The 16,464-nt window shown below is 43.1% G+C and overlaps 1 protein-coding gene and 1 non-coding gene across 2 annotated transcripts in view; both read right to left on the reverse strand.

The window, feature by feature from the left end:
• The window catches only part of ABHD2 (abhydrolase domain containing 2, acylglycerol lipase), a 112,895-nt gene that overhangs the window by 67,773 nt on the left and 28,658 nt on the right, over positions 1-16,464 (reverse strand). The gene's annotated exons all lie outside the window — the stretch shown is intronic.
• LOC129483654 (U7 small nuclear RNA) lies at positions 12,582-12,643 on the reverse strand. The gene has a single exon (XR_008658161.1). It is a non-coding gene; the product is annotated as a U7 small nuclear RNA (small nuclear RNA).

Consider the following 16,464-nt stretch of genomic DNA (forward strand, 5'->3'; position numbering starts at 1 on the left):
CTCTATCTAGGACACTGGTTAAACAAACTGTTTTTTTTATGGAATACTAAGCAGTCAAGACATAAATGGAGGAAGCTCTTTCACTACTCCTATGGACAAATCTCTGAGTGATATTTCACAAAGAAAAGATGGAAGGATAAACAAGAGCCTACTGACAGCAAGGGCAACACAAAGGAGGGTACAAGGTCATAGGTTCTATTGGCTGATGAAAGAACTTCTGGGAAATGCTGCCAGGCTTCTTGAGCAGGGTGCGCCTTGAGCACAAATGTAAGAGGAAGGAAATGATGCAGCTGCCCTGGAGCTTTCCGTCAGAGGAACACAGTTACAAAAAGCTGATAGAAGCCACTGTTGATGGCTGTGGGTTAGCCCTGTTGAAATGGCAGCCCTCCCCTATGGCATGTGGGCACAGGAAAACATTTTCTCAGATGGTCAACAACTCCATCCTTGAGAAAAGCCATCTTAGGCACCAGACCTTCATCTTGTCCACAAAATGAGAGAGTGCCACAAAACCATGCAGATAAGCATGTTCTAGAAAGTCCTACTAAAGCAAAGTCCATCTCTCTTTACATATAAAGGACAAACATAAAGGACAGTGCTGGGGTCACTGTTTATACTTATTATTAGGAATGAACAAGATAACAGCTTTCAAAACTATGAAGGATGAAATGCATATTCAGAGTCCTCTTAACTTCATATCAATTTGAAATAGCTATAAGAAATTAGAAGCTTAAAAATCACCCACATCCTCACAAGCATTACAAAAATATTCTCATTTTTGTTTCCTTTTCATCTGTATCTATCTGAAAGCAGATTATTTACATAGTTACAACAATGGTGCTCAGACAGAGATACATAATTGTCTTCTGCTTTTTTCACTTTTCCTCTATTTTTATAGATAATTAGTATGCTAAGTTGTGAATGTCTGCATAAAATTCTATCCTGTTTATTAGCTATAGTTAAGGGAGGGAACAAACATTTATTTAGCCCCTTCTATGGGCATGTTACATAATTCAATTTGTCCCTTACAGCGATTCTTATTATTAGGACCCCCTTTACAGACAGAAACTGAGTGTCCAACAGTCTACTGCACAGCAGACCCTGCATTTGAACTCTGTGTGTGTCTGACCTGACAGCTCTTTCTTTCCCCTGCATTATATTGCTGCTGCCTCCATTGTTGGATGCTGCTATTTCCCAATTTTTACTATAATAAACAATGCCAGCAAAATGTCTTTACATATTTTGTTTTCACCTTTCTTGAATTTTTTTTTTCATGTTTTTCAACTTCTGTTTAAAAAGTCCAACAGGATGCCTCATCTGTCTCCTGACTCCTGCCCCTGAGAGATGACTATTCTTAACTCCTTTAGTTGTCCCTACCACCCCACACTTGCCTTTACTTCTTAATGCCATGCTTATCCTGCTTATGCTGGTTTTTCAATTTCAGTTTTCAATAGTACCTATTGACCTTCCTACTCTGGAAGGTGCTAGCTCTCTTACATCTCCCTTAAGACATACATTTTCTCCGCCCCCATTCTTTTCAACACTGTTACAGCAACACTTATGGTTAAATTAATTTTCAGTGTTTATAAAATTATAATTATGGAAATATTAGCCACAAAGAAGTCATATGTTGTATTCTTTTTTGTGAAATTTTTTATTTTCCCTCAAGTTATCACTTTTAACATTTCCTCATCAGCTTCGTTTTCTATGTGCCAATCACCAATTTGTCTCCAGACTCTAGGGGACCTGTGAGTCTCTCAACAGTCAGAAACCAGTTTTGCTTTTTCTTGGACACACCGCTGAGGAGCCCCTGTGCCTGATCCCCTCTGGAAGGGCTTCCCATCCTGCCCCTTCACCTCTCTGCTTGGTCCTAGATCCCAAGGCCACACCAGATGCTATCAGACAACAGAGAAGAGAACCATAAATGTCCAGGAAGCATTCATCAGAGAGAAGGCGATTATGTTCTCTCAAATAAAGAGGCTGTGTAGAGGTATGAAGGGATTCTAGGTAGAAGGCATTCCAAGTATAAGACATAGGCAAGAGAGAACATGCAGTATGAGAAAATGTGGAGAGATCTGATGTGTCTAGAACACAATGAATGTGGGGAAGAAGGAGCGAGGGCTGATGCTGGACCTCACCCTACAGACAGTGAGGAGCCACTTGGTTTAAAGCAGGGGCATGGCATGATCAATTTGTGCTTTAGGAAGATAATTTGGTGGCCTGCAAGATCAATTAGAAAGGGTAGAGAATGGAGGGAAAGCTATTGCATTCTTCCAAGTGAAAGCTGATGACGTCCCACAGTAAAGCAGAGGCACTGAAGGAGAGATGGAGTGAAGGACAGAAGGAAGGAGGCCCACGTGACACAGGCTGCTGCCTGTGGCCATGATTATTCTCCTCTTCTCTGGACACAGGTGAGTGTGTGCTGCTTCTCAAGTTAGGCATGGGCAAAAGCCTTGCTTTAAACCAGGGGTGTCTAATCTTTTGGCTTCCCTGGGCCACGTTGGAAGAAGAATTGTCTTGGGCCACACATAAAATACGCTAACACTAATGACAGCCGATGGACTAAAAGAAAAAGAAAATCACACAAAAAATCTCATAATATTTTAAGAAAGTTTACGAATTTGTGTTGGGCTGCAATCAAAGCTGTCCCGGGCCACATGCAGTCTGTGGGCTATGGGCTGGACAAGCTCTCAAGCTTGTCCAGCCTACCTTATTTTGTTGTTATTGTTCTGTTTCATTTTAGGCTTTTAGCAGCCTGAAGCCATGGTTTGTAGTTTCTGTCTCTAGTGATAAGCGAAAAAGAGGCATGAGGAAGGGGCTTTACCGGCCCAACCAGAAACAGAAACTAAGAACCCATGACTGTATTATCTCCCTTGGACATCCAAACCAATGAAATGGGAAAGGAAATGACCAAGTGCCATTTCCAGTAGCAGCCTTTAAGAGCCAGTGTGTGAGGTGTGACATTGTTCTTCCTGGCTCGGTGGTGACCACGGAAGCAGGTGTTGAGATGTCACCTCCATCAGCTGGGGTCCTGGTGGGACGACAATCAGCAGAGCCCTCCTGCCCATTGAAATAAACATGTAGCATGAGTGAGAAATAAACGTTTGTGGTTTTAAGATGCGCAGGTTTAGAGGTAATTAGTTACCACAGTATAAACTAGTTTACTTTGACTAATACGACGTCCAACTTAATATAATTTTGATAATATTACCATATTTTCCTCTGAGTATCAAATAATATTTCATATTTTAAGGCTTCATTGTTACTAAGTCTTAACATTATGTGGTGCTTATTACATGTATTTCCTTATGTGGAATTTATCTAGGCACATCTTTTACCCACTTATCCACTGATGTCCTACTAACATTCAGGTGTGCTTGTGTGACCTTTGTGTACATTATGTCTTTTGCTATTTGTACAACTGATCCAGCGGATAATATTAAAATAAAAATAGCTACAATAATAGCAGCTATATTTACTGAACTCTTATATATGCCAAATATCCTATAAATCATCTTACATGCTGTTCTTTTTTCTTTTTTTATCAGCATACTGAACCTATGAAGTAAGTGCTATTATACCCACCTTACAAATGAGGAAATAGAAGCTCGGCAAGGTGAAGCTACTGGCTAGCAGGGGGCAGGGCTGGCATCTGAGCCCAGGTGGGTCTCAGTGCTGACCTGGGCTCTGGATTCTCCGGGGGCAACAGCTCGCTAACTTCACCCTCTCACTTGGGCCCCCGGATTTATCCTCTCAATCTTAGGGGAAAAACCTTCAATCAATGTGGCTTTCTCCTCCAGTTTCCATTTTTTTCTCCTTCCTTCTCCGGTGTTTGTTTCCTGACTTGCTTCTTTGGTTGCTGTTGTGCTGACCTATTTATTCACCTCACTCCTGAAAACACATTCTCAAAAATCCCTGATCCTTTCTGGCCAAGGTAGATGGCCTTTGGTCAGCCCTCATCCTTCTTGAGTTTCTGACACCCTCTTCAATGTTTTCCTTCTCTGGCTGTCATGACACTGGAGGCTCCTGGTTCTCCCCCTACCTTTCTTACTGCCTGTCTCTGGCTCTTCCACCCTAGCCATGGCCTGCCTCAGCCATCAGTCCTTAGTGTCTCTCTCTGCCCACCCCCACAACCTCCCCTACCTGCAGCTGATCTGGAATCTACACATCTGGTCTTGAGCTCCCACCTAAGTTCTAATGCCACAGTTGCACATACCCCTGTGCACATCCTGTGGACAAGCCCCAAGCTAAACAACTTTCCTTGAGAAAGCAGCTTCCCCATTAGATTTCCCTATTTCTGTCAATGATTCTATTCTCTTAACCGCTCAGTAACCTCAGCATAATCTGTGATTCAGCCCTCTCCTCTGATGCCCAAGGCCATTCCATTATCCACCAATACCACTGATTCCACCTTAGAAGACCTCTGGAATTTGTCCCATCCTTCCCTTTCCTACCACCTACCACCAGTGCTCACAGGATCAAGCCCAAACTCTTCCTCTCTGGGAATTTGAGACTCCTCGTGATCTGATCTCCTCTCCCTCCCCGCACAGACCCCAGGGCTCTCTGCTACAATCAAACAGCTCTCAGCTCACCAGATCGTGGCACAGGGACTGGCGAGGAGCTGGCCAGGAAGCAACTATAGAGACCAGACCAGTGATGGGACCCAAAGCTCATTAGCAAACAAAATTAAAGGGCACAGTGAGCAAAGGGCAGACTGGGTGGCAGTGCCAAACATGATGCAACCAGCACCAAGATCATTTTTGGGAGTTACAAGAGAGACAATCAAAGTCTGGCCAAATGAAGATCTATGGAATTAGGAGACAAGAATAGAGTGGCTGTGGTCAGGGCAAAGCATTGACAATGTGGATATGTGTCAATGGCAGCAAGGCCTCTACCACCTTCTTATAATGCTGACTGGTTGGAAGGCCCACAGGACAAGAGGACAAAGGTGGATGGGTGAAAAGTGTTGGCCTGGGCAGCAAAGCCAGTTTTCTGCCATGAGTGCTTGTTTAAATAATTGATTTTACTGGTTCATGCTCACGCCAACGTCTGTGCCTTCTCTCCTACTGTCCCATCTGTCCAAAGCCAACTAATCTTTCAGGATTATGGAAGACCTCCTCAGTCAAGCCACCACAGGAATATCCCCTCTTTCTCTAAATTCCTTTATCACTTACCTGAATTACTCACTCTGTCAATCACATGTTCCTACCAAAAGACTCTACTAAAGTTAGTGTGTACTGACTCTATGAGAAGCAGCAACCACAGGGAAGACAGAAAATTTTTAAGACAGTCTCTGTCCTTAAGCCTCTCAGAATACACTTGAGGTGTGACGAGAGATACATATGTGGAAAGTTATTGTTTCTATCCCTGTCCTTAGGTAAGAGTCAATGAGACAGAGACAGGTAAAAGTCAGGAGCTACTAGAAGAGCTACGATTTGAGAAGGCCTGAGGATTCTGATAGACTGAGAAGGTGGAAATGTGAGAAAAAGTATTGTGTGTGATATAGAAGGGGCTGAGTATGGTGTACAGACAGTGAACAGACTGGAAGAGCAGGTTACTAAATACTACTAATTGACTAATTTTTAAAATATACATATATATACATATATGTATATATGTATATATGTATATATATATTCATATGTATATATGTATATATATGTATATATGTATATATGTATATATATATTCATATGTATATATGTATATATATGTATATATGTATATATATACGTGTATATATATATATATATTCACTGAGAAGAATCTTTCTTTATTCAAATACCAAGGAAGGAAAAGTCCATACTGCTGTGGCTTGCCAGGTTTCAACATTTTAAAAAGCATTTATGGAGTTTCTCGCTTTACATCAGTAAGAAATTACTGTTTAAGCTTTTGTGATCTGGCTGAAAACACCAGTTCAGGGTCTTGCCAGCAGGACGATTTGGTGCTACATATCACAGGAAAGTCAGGTTGGTCATGGCAATGGCATTAGTACTCAGTGGAAGGGTAGAAAAACATATAACCTGCTGTTTCTCACAAATCTCTCCCTTCCTGGGAGGCTACAGATGGTTCTGGATCAACCACTGACCTCCAGGCGGGGTTCCCAAATGTTTTGGATTACAGACTCTTATAATGGCTACCTCAGAAGTTAAGCCATCTGGTTTGATGCCATGCAACCCACGCTGACCCAGAGCCCTCACTCTATGATTAGAAACTGACAGCAGGTAGAGTTAGGGTGGTTCACAAGCTGCCACAATGGCTGACTCATTTCCATGGCTCACCATGATGCTACACTGCAGGCAACTACCTAATGCAGATGGAGGGCCTCTGAGGAGTACCTGGCCCTTGGTACTTGGTAGAGGGCACTTCCCAGTCTGACTACTGACAGTCACGGGGTAGCAAACAGCAATGGCATCTCATCCAATCATGCATAAAATCAAGTCTTCAAGGACTACAGCCTTCTGTATTAGTTATAGCTTTCTAGAATTTCATGGAGGGGTAGATTTCCTTATAAACTCAGGAAAATGCTTTCCTTAAGTAAACATTCTGACCCTAAAGGTCAGGCTCCCAAACAGACTCCATTTGCAGAGAAGTATTCTTGATGCTGCTGAAGAAGACTGGGTTTCTAAAGCCAGTCACTTCACTCACTGTTGCTTCAGACAAAGAAAAGTGTAAACAGCCGTCAGCTCTTAACTCTCCACATCACTGCATGACACTGGCACTGAGAGTTTAGGAAAAATTCTTATTTACCCTCCAGAATATATTTTCCAAGTCAGTTTACTGTCTTAACTTTATTTTACCATAAAGTATATACTATTTTGTAGTACAAAGTGTACTATCATAGTGAAGGAGGGCATGCTGAGAAGCAGGCAGAGAAAAAGAACAGTTGAGATCAAAATTGGTAACCTCTGAATTCACAGGGTCAGTAAAACATGAGAGGCTGATAAAAGTTGGCTATCCTTAGAAATTTGAGACCTTCTAGAAAACAAGGTCCATTTCCTGCTCCCAGATAGTGGAGCAATTTTCTGTCAACCACACATTGAGAAGGAGTATAAAAGTAGATCTGATTCCATGTACGTCCTGTAAAGCAAATGAGGTTTAAGCTAAAAGTTAAGGATGAATGGTGGACCAAGGCAGATTCTAAAGTCGAGTCTGGGAAGGGGTGACACACAGAGGGGTGACTCAAAACAGGACCTTACACATGGAGCCAAGGCCCACTTACCATCCACATGTACTGAATTTGATACCACGTGATGGAATCAGTTGTAGCATATACTTCCTTTGCTTTTTTGGAGACATAGTAGGGCCCTGAAGAATAAACTCAGGTATGATGAATACGGCAGTATAAGGGTCATACATTTTTGGAAACCGGAATTGGTTGTTTTAAAGAATGCTCGGCACATGAGAGATGAGCCTTTTTCCATCTGAACTAAATCACGGGAGTCTTGACTATTTTGGATTCTGAACCTTTTTTTAGATCTTTCAGGCTTTGGCAATTCCTATAAGAAGGCATAAAGTCTCTAAGAAGAAGCTACAATCTGTATCTAGGTTAGAGAAGGTGGATGAATTCTGCAGCAGACTCAGACTTGGTTATCTTGATTCAATATAGGAGACCTCAAAGATGGCGGCGCTTTTCTTCCTGATGTGGCTGGCCCCTTGCATAAATGACCTGCTAGAGCAGAGACAGGGCAGGCAGGCAACTATCTTGGATGTTGCCTATCCAAGATAGTGAGTAGTCGAGAGGGTGAACAACTTATCCCTGTTTGCCCTGGAATTCCCCGGTATTAGCCCTGACAGTCCCATGCCCCAGTCTTGAGCAAACTGGAATGTTTGGTCAGCCCAGTAATAAAAGAGTGTCCCAGGGTCAGCAGTTTAACTTTCTTACTTTGACAGTTTTGGTTTGGGCTATTTTGCCAGAAACATGAGCAATTTTAAGACGAAATTGCCTAAAAGTTTGACTTATTGAGGCTAGCCCTTAATACTTAGCCTCAATCAAGATGATTTTGAGTCTTCCATTTTTCAGGAATTTTCTAACAATATAAGTTTGCAGGTGAATATGCTCTGAAGGTCTGGTGGCTACAAAACAAGCACATCAGAACACTACAGTTCTGCCAATCACTTGTTAATAGTTTACCAGAAATATCCAAAGAAATATTTGCACAACTCTTTTTTTTTTTTTTTTGACATGGAGTCTCCCTCTGTCACCAGGCTGGAGTGCAGTGGCACGATCTTGGCTCACTGCAACCTCTGCCTCCCAGGTTCAAGTGATTCTTCTGCCTCAGCCTCTGGAGTAGCTGGGACTACAGACATGTGCCACCATGCCCAACTAATTTTTTTTTTTTTTTGAGACAAAGTCTCACTCTTGTCCCCGAGGCTGGAGTGCGATGGCACGATCTCAGCTCACTGCAACCTCCACCTCCTGGGTTCAAGCAATTCTCCTGCCTCAGCCTCCCGAGTAGCTGGGATTATAGGCGCCTGCCACCACGCCCGGCTAATTTTTGTATTTTTAGTGGAGACGGGGTTTCACCATGTTGGCCAGGCTGGTCTCAAACCCCTGACCTCAGGTGATCCGCCTGCCTTGGCCTCCCAAAGTGCTGGGATTACAGGTGTGAGCCACTGCGCCCAGCCCTAATTTTTGTATTTTTAGTAGAAACGGGATTTCACCATGTTGGCCAGGATGGTCTTGATCTCCTGACCTCGTGATCCACCCACCTCAGCCTCCCAAAGTGCTGGGATTACAGATGTGAGCCTCCACGCCCAGCCTGCACAACTCTTAAAACAGATAAAATCAGGTCAATGGAATTAAGCCTCTTGGCAATTAGGAATTTATCCTGTGAAAAGGACAAAGCTTTAGTGTTCAGCCAAGAAGGAAAGGATCTAAATCTGATGTGGAATGTCTGTGAGCAAGAGGGAATTAAGAGAAATTTAAGTCAGAGATAATGAAATTCTTTTCAGCTTTAACTTGCTATAAATAAATAAGCTGTGCTGGCTCCAGAATTTTTTTACCTAGCAGGGGCCTAGGGTGGCAATCTGACTGGAAGAGAGTGTGTGAAGTTGCATCTGCCTGATGCTTTAAGATTGAGAAAACACCAACTGTCCATCTCAAAGCTTCTAACCCCAGCCTCTGCATTGGTACTGCCTCTGCAAAGAAACAGCTTTATAACAAGGAGGTAGAGAAGAAAATGGAAGGAGTGGCCGTTTCATATATGGAGTCCTGTGCTCTTTAGATCCAGAAAATAACTCCATATATTGCACTATCAGAGAGATTTGAATTAGTGCTTTTCTGTAGTGTACTTCTAATTATTTAATACTTCCTTGGTACACTAGGACAAAAATAGCGTATTTTGCACATCTATGACAAATACAGTGTTTGTACACACAGAACTGAGCTCTTATTTGGGCAGATAAAAGAAAAATGGATATTTACTGTTAAGAAGTATGTACAACAGCAATAGAGAGGGAGTTGGTACTGTTCGAGAGAAAAATCAAAAGTAGATTTGCTCTGCTTTATTAGAAATAATTAGGGGCTGGGTGTGGTGGCTCACATCTGTAACCCCAGCACTTTGGGAGGCTGAAGCTGGAGGATTGCTAGCCCAGGGGTTTGAGACCAGCCTGTGCAACATGGTGACACAGGTGAGACCCTGTCTCTACAAGTATATTTTTAAAAATTAGCCAGCCATGGTGGTGTGGACCTTTGGTTCCAGACACTTATGAGGTTGAGATGGGAGGATCTCTTGAGCCCAGCAGGTTGAGGCTGCAATGAGCCATGATTGTGCCATTGTACTCCAACCTGGGTAACAGAGTGAGGCACTGTCTCCAAAAAAAAAAAAAAAAAAAAAAAGAAAGGAAGAGAAAAAAAAAGAGAAATAATTAGGCACATTTGTGAGGAAACTGATTTTTAAAAAATGCCTCTAGAAAATTTCCATAATTAAAAAGCTTGAAAAACTGATCTTTTAAAAATGCCTCCCTACGATGAGTTTCAGAGAAGTAGATCCCCAAATGCTCATTAACCAAGACTGATGGATGACTAATCGGCAGGAAACTAAAGGTTTGGACACATTATGATGAGAACAGCATTCCAATTGGATTCTCGTTTGGAGCTTGTACTCCGGTGAGTGAAGAGAAAAAGGGAAAACCACAGGAGATGAATCCATTATGGTCTATGGAAGGGCCACAGGGCTCCTCCCATTCTCTTATGACTACCCGAAGCAGCTTCCTGGCAGACACATCCAGAGAGAGCACCATGGCATAGGAGAGCCAACTGTTATTTTTGGCTTGGTGTTAGTGGGTATACCCCTCACCCCTAAGTTTCAGGTGTCTCTCAAATCCACAAAGAACAATAATGTCCAGTTCTTATTAATACAGGTGGCAGCTGGTTGCAGAAGAAAGCGATTACATTTTCATCTCTGGGGAAGAAAGTACCCACACACATGTGGCTGTGGTTTTCATCATACTGCCTCCCTTCTCTGGACTCTGCAGGGGCTTCTAGATGTCTCTTGGATCCAGTGAAGACAACTCAACTCTCTGTTTTTAGGCCTATTAGCTAAGCCCTCCATCACACTCCTCCTAAATGCCTTCATCTTTAGCTATAAGACAGCCCATACTGGCAAGCTTGCCAACGAGTAAAAAAGCAGCAGCCTGGCTTCCCACAGGGGAGTATGTACATTTTAATAGCAGGCTTCCAGAGACAGGGCACCTGCTGCCTGTCTCTACTTTCCAACCAGGAGCTGGTGATGAAAACTTCAGCCAGGCCCAGAGGGAAGGGTGGAGGCTGTGAACTGCCATTATGCATATGCCTGGGGTTGTCCTGCCTTAATTTAAGATCATAAACAATCCATCTTCTTCCAGAAACAGGGTAGAGCCTTCCCAGATCAACAAAGCTCTGTCAGAGCTGAAGGTATACCTGATTCCCTGGAGCACCACTGAACAAGCTGGATACAGTGCAGTTTGTTTCTCCTGGGCAGGCACACATGGCGTCTGCCAAAATGAGAACATCGTTCACTTACACCTGTTTATGGAAAACAAGATACAGAATGGCATAGTACTTGAGATTTGGAACCACCCGGAATCCTGTTCTGTCTCCTCAAGTATGCGGCTCTTGATTTGGGATATATATTCCAGTGATAAAGAAAAGAGACACAAATTATCATAAAACAAGATGGAACATTTTAAACGGACACAGAAGTTATATGTTGAGGAAACATGGCAGGAAGATGGAAGAAGGGCTCATTCTGGTTAAAGAGGAGTAGGGCGGCAAGTTAAAGAATAGTATCTCAGAATTGATGCTATTTAAGGCAGGGCACAGGGATTTCACACCTGAAATCCCAGCGCTTTGGGAGGCCAAGGTGGAAGGATGGCTTAAGGCCAGGAGTTTGAGACCAGACTGGGCAACATAATGAGACTTTGTCTCTATAAAAAATTTTTAAACATTAGCTGGGTGTGGTGGTGCACAACTGTAGTCCCAGCTACTTGGGAGACTGAGGCAGGAGGATAGCTTGAGCTCAGGAGTTTGAGGTTACAGTGAGTTATGATTGTACTACTGCACTCCAGTCTGGGCAACAGAGTGAGACTCTGTCTCTTAAAAGCAGAATTGATACTATTAAAGTTTTCTTACAGGATAAGAGGCATTTTGGTGCTGAGAAAAAAGAGGGGATCTGGGATAGTGGGGAAACAACAGCCCAAAGGTCAGGTACTTCACAGACAATGAGAGAATGCTGTGAATAATGAGGCTGGACAGGTAGGTTCATGCCTCGGCTGCTGGCCCGCTTGAGGAAGCCAACTTGAGTAGTATTATGACAGATGGGTGGGTCAGAGGCAGGGAGGTCATAGTACGCTTTTGTAAACACCCAAGGGACTGGTAGTTACACAGCTGAATATATACATAAAAGCCCCTGAGCTACATACTTAAGATTTGTATATTTTACTATATGTAAATGATAGCTTTAAAAAGTACTTAAAAAAAAAAAAGCCAAAGGGAGACAGTGCCAGCCTGTCCAGGAGTACGGGGGCTGGGAATAGTTAGAAGAAGACAAACACACAAGAAAGCCAGTCTCTTTACCCTGTAGTCAGGGACCCTCTCCCAGGGTCCTTCCCCTAAAAAGACCACTCTGATGTTTGCTAACAAAGCAAGGGTACCAGAATCAGAAGATGTCTGTGCTGAAGGGCACCATGGGAGGCATACCTATTTCATTTTACATAGAAGGAAACCAAGGACCAGAGGGGCTATCATTTTGTCCAGGGTTCTGTGGCCAGTTTAGAGGTAGAAGACCTAGGTTTGCATCCTAGTTCAAATTTCAATTCAAAGCTCTTTCTCTACCCAACTGTTGCCAGCAGCCATCAGGCAATTTGAATGAATGATAGAATTCTGAAGCTATAAAAAAATCAAACGTGAGTAGACAGGTAGCAGCATGGGTGAATGTTCATGGCAACGTTCATCATGGTTTGGTGAAAGCAGGTTACCAAACAATATCCATCACCGTGAATTTGTGGGGGCAAGTATAAGCAGAAGGAAAGCCACAGGGATGATCGCCCACATATTAATAATGCATTATCTCTGGGTAGAATTATAATTTCTTTTTCACGTGGGAGGTTTTCTGGTAAAAACTGAAAAACCTGTTAGACAAATTCCAAAAGAGCTATAGGGCCAGTGCGGTGGCTCACGCCTGTAATCCCAGCACTTTGGAAGGCCGAGGCGGGCGGATCACAAGGTCAAGAGTGTAAGACCAGCCTGACCAACAGGGTGAAACCCTGTCTCTACTAAAAATACAAAAACTAGCTGGGTGTGGTGGCACGTGCCTGTAATCCCAGCTACTCAGGAGGCTGAGGTAGGAGAATCACTTGAACCCGGGAGGCGGAGGTTGCAGTGAGCCGAGATCCAAGATCGCGCCACTGTACTCCAGCCTAGGCAACAGAGTGAGACTCTGTCTCAAAAAAGAAAAAAAAAAGAGCTATAACATTTATAGATAATTTTTGTGTGCTCTACCTTTTCCATTTAAAAAAATGAATATGCATTAAAGTTTTTATTGAGAAAAAAAGATTTGTATGACAATCTAAATTTTTGTCATAATTCCGAACTGGGCGTCTGCTTGTTTCACTAAAGGTAAACACTTCATGAGAACAAAAAATGAATCACTAGGTAAATATTGATCTGTTTCTAAGTGAACAAGAGATATAACATCCCACTGAAGCAAAGTTTTCCTCCAGACATAAAAAGATTAATTTATAATGTATCTTTGAGTAAATCATCTTAAAACAGATTTTCGAACTGACTTTAATGCTGAGAAGGGAAAACAGTAATCCCTGCTCCTTGAGCATGCTTTCGATGTTCATCTTTCATCAACTTTTTTTCTATACCAGAACAGTAAGAAGACACGAACTGATTCCGCACATGTCACTATAACCAGCTACCCGCGGTCAGGATTACTGAACAATATTAACAGCGTGTTGTAATCAGTTAACAGAACTTTCCAGCCTAGGCGAGTGCTTGTGAAGGCTGCAGACAGGCTTCCTTGTAGGAAAAAATCTTCAGAGTCCCAGGAGAAGCACCTTCCCTCATAACAGGCGTGTTTCCTGCCCTTAGCTTCCAACACATGGGAAGTTGTTACAGTCATGTGACACAGAAAAAGACTATGGGGGACAGTAGCTTCCAGTGGAGTGACACAAACAGAAAGAGGGTCAGATGGGAATCAAAGGTCACCCAGGGACTGTCATCATCAGGGGCTGGCCTCTGCCTCAATTCTCTCACTTGTACCCAAGAAAAGTCCCTGTTCACTTCCCCAGAGATAGGAAGGCAGCCAACCTGGTGTCACACTCCAGTTTGGGTTCAGTTTCCCTCTCTGCTACTCCCAGTTTCCTCATCCCTAAAATGAAAGGAAACATGAATCCAACCTTAAGGTTGGTAAGACTGAATGGCATAATGTCTATGAAAGGTACTCAACAAATTTCAAATGCAGTAATAACGCGAACAAAAGAGAGTAATAATGTGAAAACATTTTGGTGATATGAGACATGAACACAGGATACAGTGATTCCTAAAATTAGAATGTAAATAAGAAATAAGAGGTGAGTTGAAGGATTGAGGGGCAATAAAGTGAATCCTTTTGCCCTTTAGTCATTTGTCATGTTCAAGTCAGATTGCTCGGGTGTTTAGAATTTAGCTGCTTAAGTAATGCTCCAACATGCTCTAAGAGGGCTGGTCCTATCATCAAAGGGAGAGGCTTTGGAAGGAAATTGGTTCTGGAGAATTTGTCCCTTCACATACACCTTCAAACCCATAGCTAAGTCCCACTCCTCCCTAGTTCAGGCTTCACCAGGAGAGAGGGTGGCAATCAGCCAATGACCAGGGGGCTCCATGCTGATGCCCCTGGCTCAGGCTGATGCTAATTTTCTAAACACAGCCACGAGGTCCAAGAAGATGGGGCTGGGGATGCACTTCCATAGGAGGAGGTGGGTGGGAGCCATTTCAGTAGAGGTCACACCTTAGACTCATCAAGAAAATGTGCTAGAGAGGGAAAAAAGCAAAGAGAAACTGTTGGGCTTAATGTCTCTGGATTATTTTTAAAAGGAAAAAAAAAGAAAAGGAGGTAAAAACTGCCACAATCAGCTTTCTTTTACACTTTGAACAATTAGTATGGAATCAAACCTTACATGATGTTTTTCTGGAGCCTGGGCAATAGCAGCTTTTGCATGGCTTCCTCCCTCTAATTACTTAGGAACCAATGCTGGGTGGAAATTTGCACTCATCTGCACAGAAACTTGCAGCGTTTTAAATACTTTGGTTTTCAAGAGCTCTCTAAAAATGAGATGACAAAAGAACTGGGTCTAGCAGTCCTACCCAAACTGTAAGCTGAAAGTGAGTGCAAATTTCAGTAGCCAGTCGAAGTTATTGATCTAAATTAAGTATTTAAAAAAATTCAGGCCGAGTGCCGTGGCGCATGCTTGTAATCCCAGCACTTTTGAAGCAGGCAGATTACCTGAGGTCAGGAGTTCAAGACCAGCCTGGCCAACATGGTGAAACCCCGTCTCTACCAAAAAATACAAAAATTAGCTGGGCGTGGTAGCACATAGTCCCAGCTACTGGGGAGGTTAAGGTAGGAGAATCGCTTGAACCTGGGAGGCAGAGGTTACAGTGAGCTGAGATCATGCTACTGCACTCCAGCCTGGGCGACAGAGTGAGATTCTGTCTCAAAAAAAAAAAAAAAAAGAAAGAAAAAAAGAAACATTCAAAATACGACTATGACAAATACTGGATGATTTTCAAAACATATACCATGCACACCCTTTATAGAGCTGATTTTTAACTACAAACACAGCATATAAGAACACCATGTCCTTGCTCTTGTGCCTGGCTGTGGAGGCTACTGTAATGAAAAGTCCCCTCAGCAGGGGCAGTTCCAAATTCAATATGATGACATTTATAGTGTCCACCACTATTAGGCAATATCTCTCTTGACTTAGGGTCATGACATCACTGTCACAACTATGAGAAAACTGCGTAATACCGCACATGAACACCCAAAACACCCAAAGCCCATAATGGTAGCTGTTCACCCTTGGCCAACAGCATGTGAAAATTAACTAGACAACTACACAAAACTCCCAAACTCTCAGATGTTTGTTGCGCATTTGTCTGCTCTTAGAAGAGAATCATTCACCAAGTGTCCCCAAAAGCCAAAAGAAGGGATGAGAGGTGGTATCAGGATGCAGGGAAGAGCTTCTACCACCATCAGTTCTTAGCAACTGCATTAGTCATGTGCTGAACGGATACGCTTGAGGAAGACATCTCTCTGAGTAGCTGCAGTCTGAGAAGGCACAGGCAGAATGGAGTAAGCTTCAAGAAGCACAAAGCGAGTGAAGCAGCATGACAAGAAAGGAATGAGGAATTAGACCCACTGTGCACAAGGCTTGGCCTGAGCCCCAGAGGAAGACACAGTCATTCAGAAGACATCTATAGGGAAAAAGTGAACAATGCATCTCTTGAAAATAGTATGTGTGACACACAGTGCAGATTCCCTTCATTTTACAACTACGGTTTCCTCTATCAGAAGCAGAGCCCGCCCCTGCTGCCTCCAAAATACAGATCTGGAGGAAGGTGCAGTGGCTCATGGCTGTAATCCCAGCACTTTGGGAGGCCGAGGCGGGCAGATCACTTGAGGTCAGGAGTTGAGGTCAGGAGTTCGAGACCAGCCTGGCCAACATGGCGAAACCCTGCCTGTCTCTACTAAAAATACAAAAATTAGCTGGGCGTGGTGGAGCACACCTGTAATTCCAGCTACTCCAGAGGCTGAGACACCAGAATCGCTTGAACCCGGGAGGTGGAGGTTGCAGTAAATCGAGATCATGCCACTGTACTCCAGCCTGGGTGACTGAGCAAGACTCTATCTAAAAAAAAAATACAGATCTGGGCTTCTATAGGGAAACCTGGTTCACTCAGACAAAGCGCTCTAAGTGCATTCTCTTAACTAATGC

Source organism: Symphalangus syndactylus, chromosome 5 (assembly GCF_028878055.3).
Source record: "Symphalangus syndactylus isolate Jambi chromosome 5, NHGRI_mSymSyn1-v2.1_pri, whole genome shotgun sequence".
Lineage (NCBI taxonomy): Eukaryota > Metazoa > Chordata > Mammalia > Primates > Hylobatidae > Symphalangus > Symphalangus syndactylus.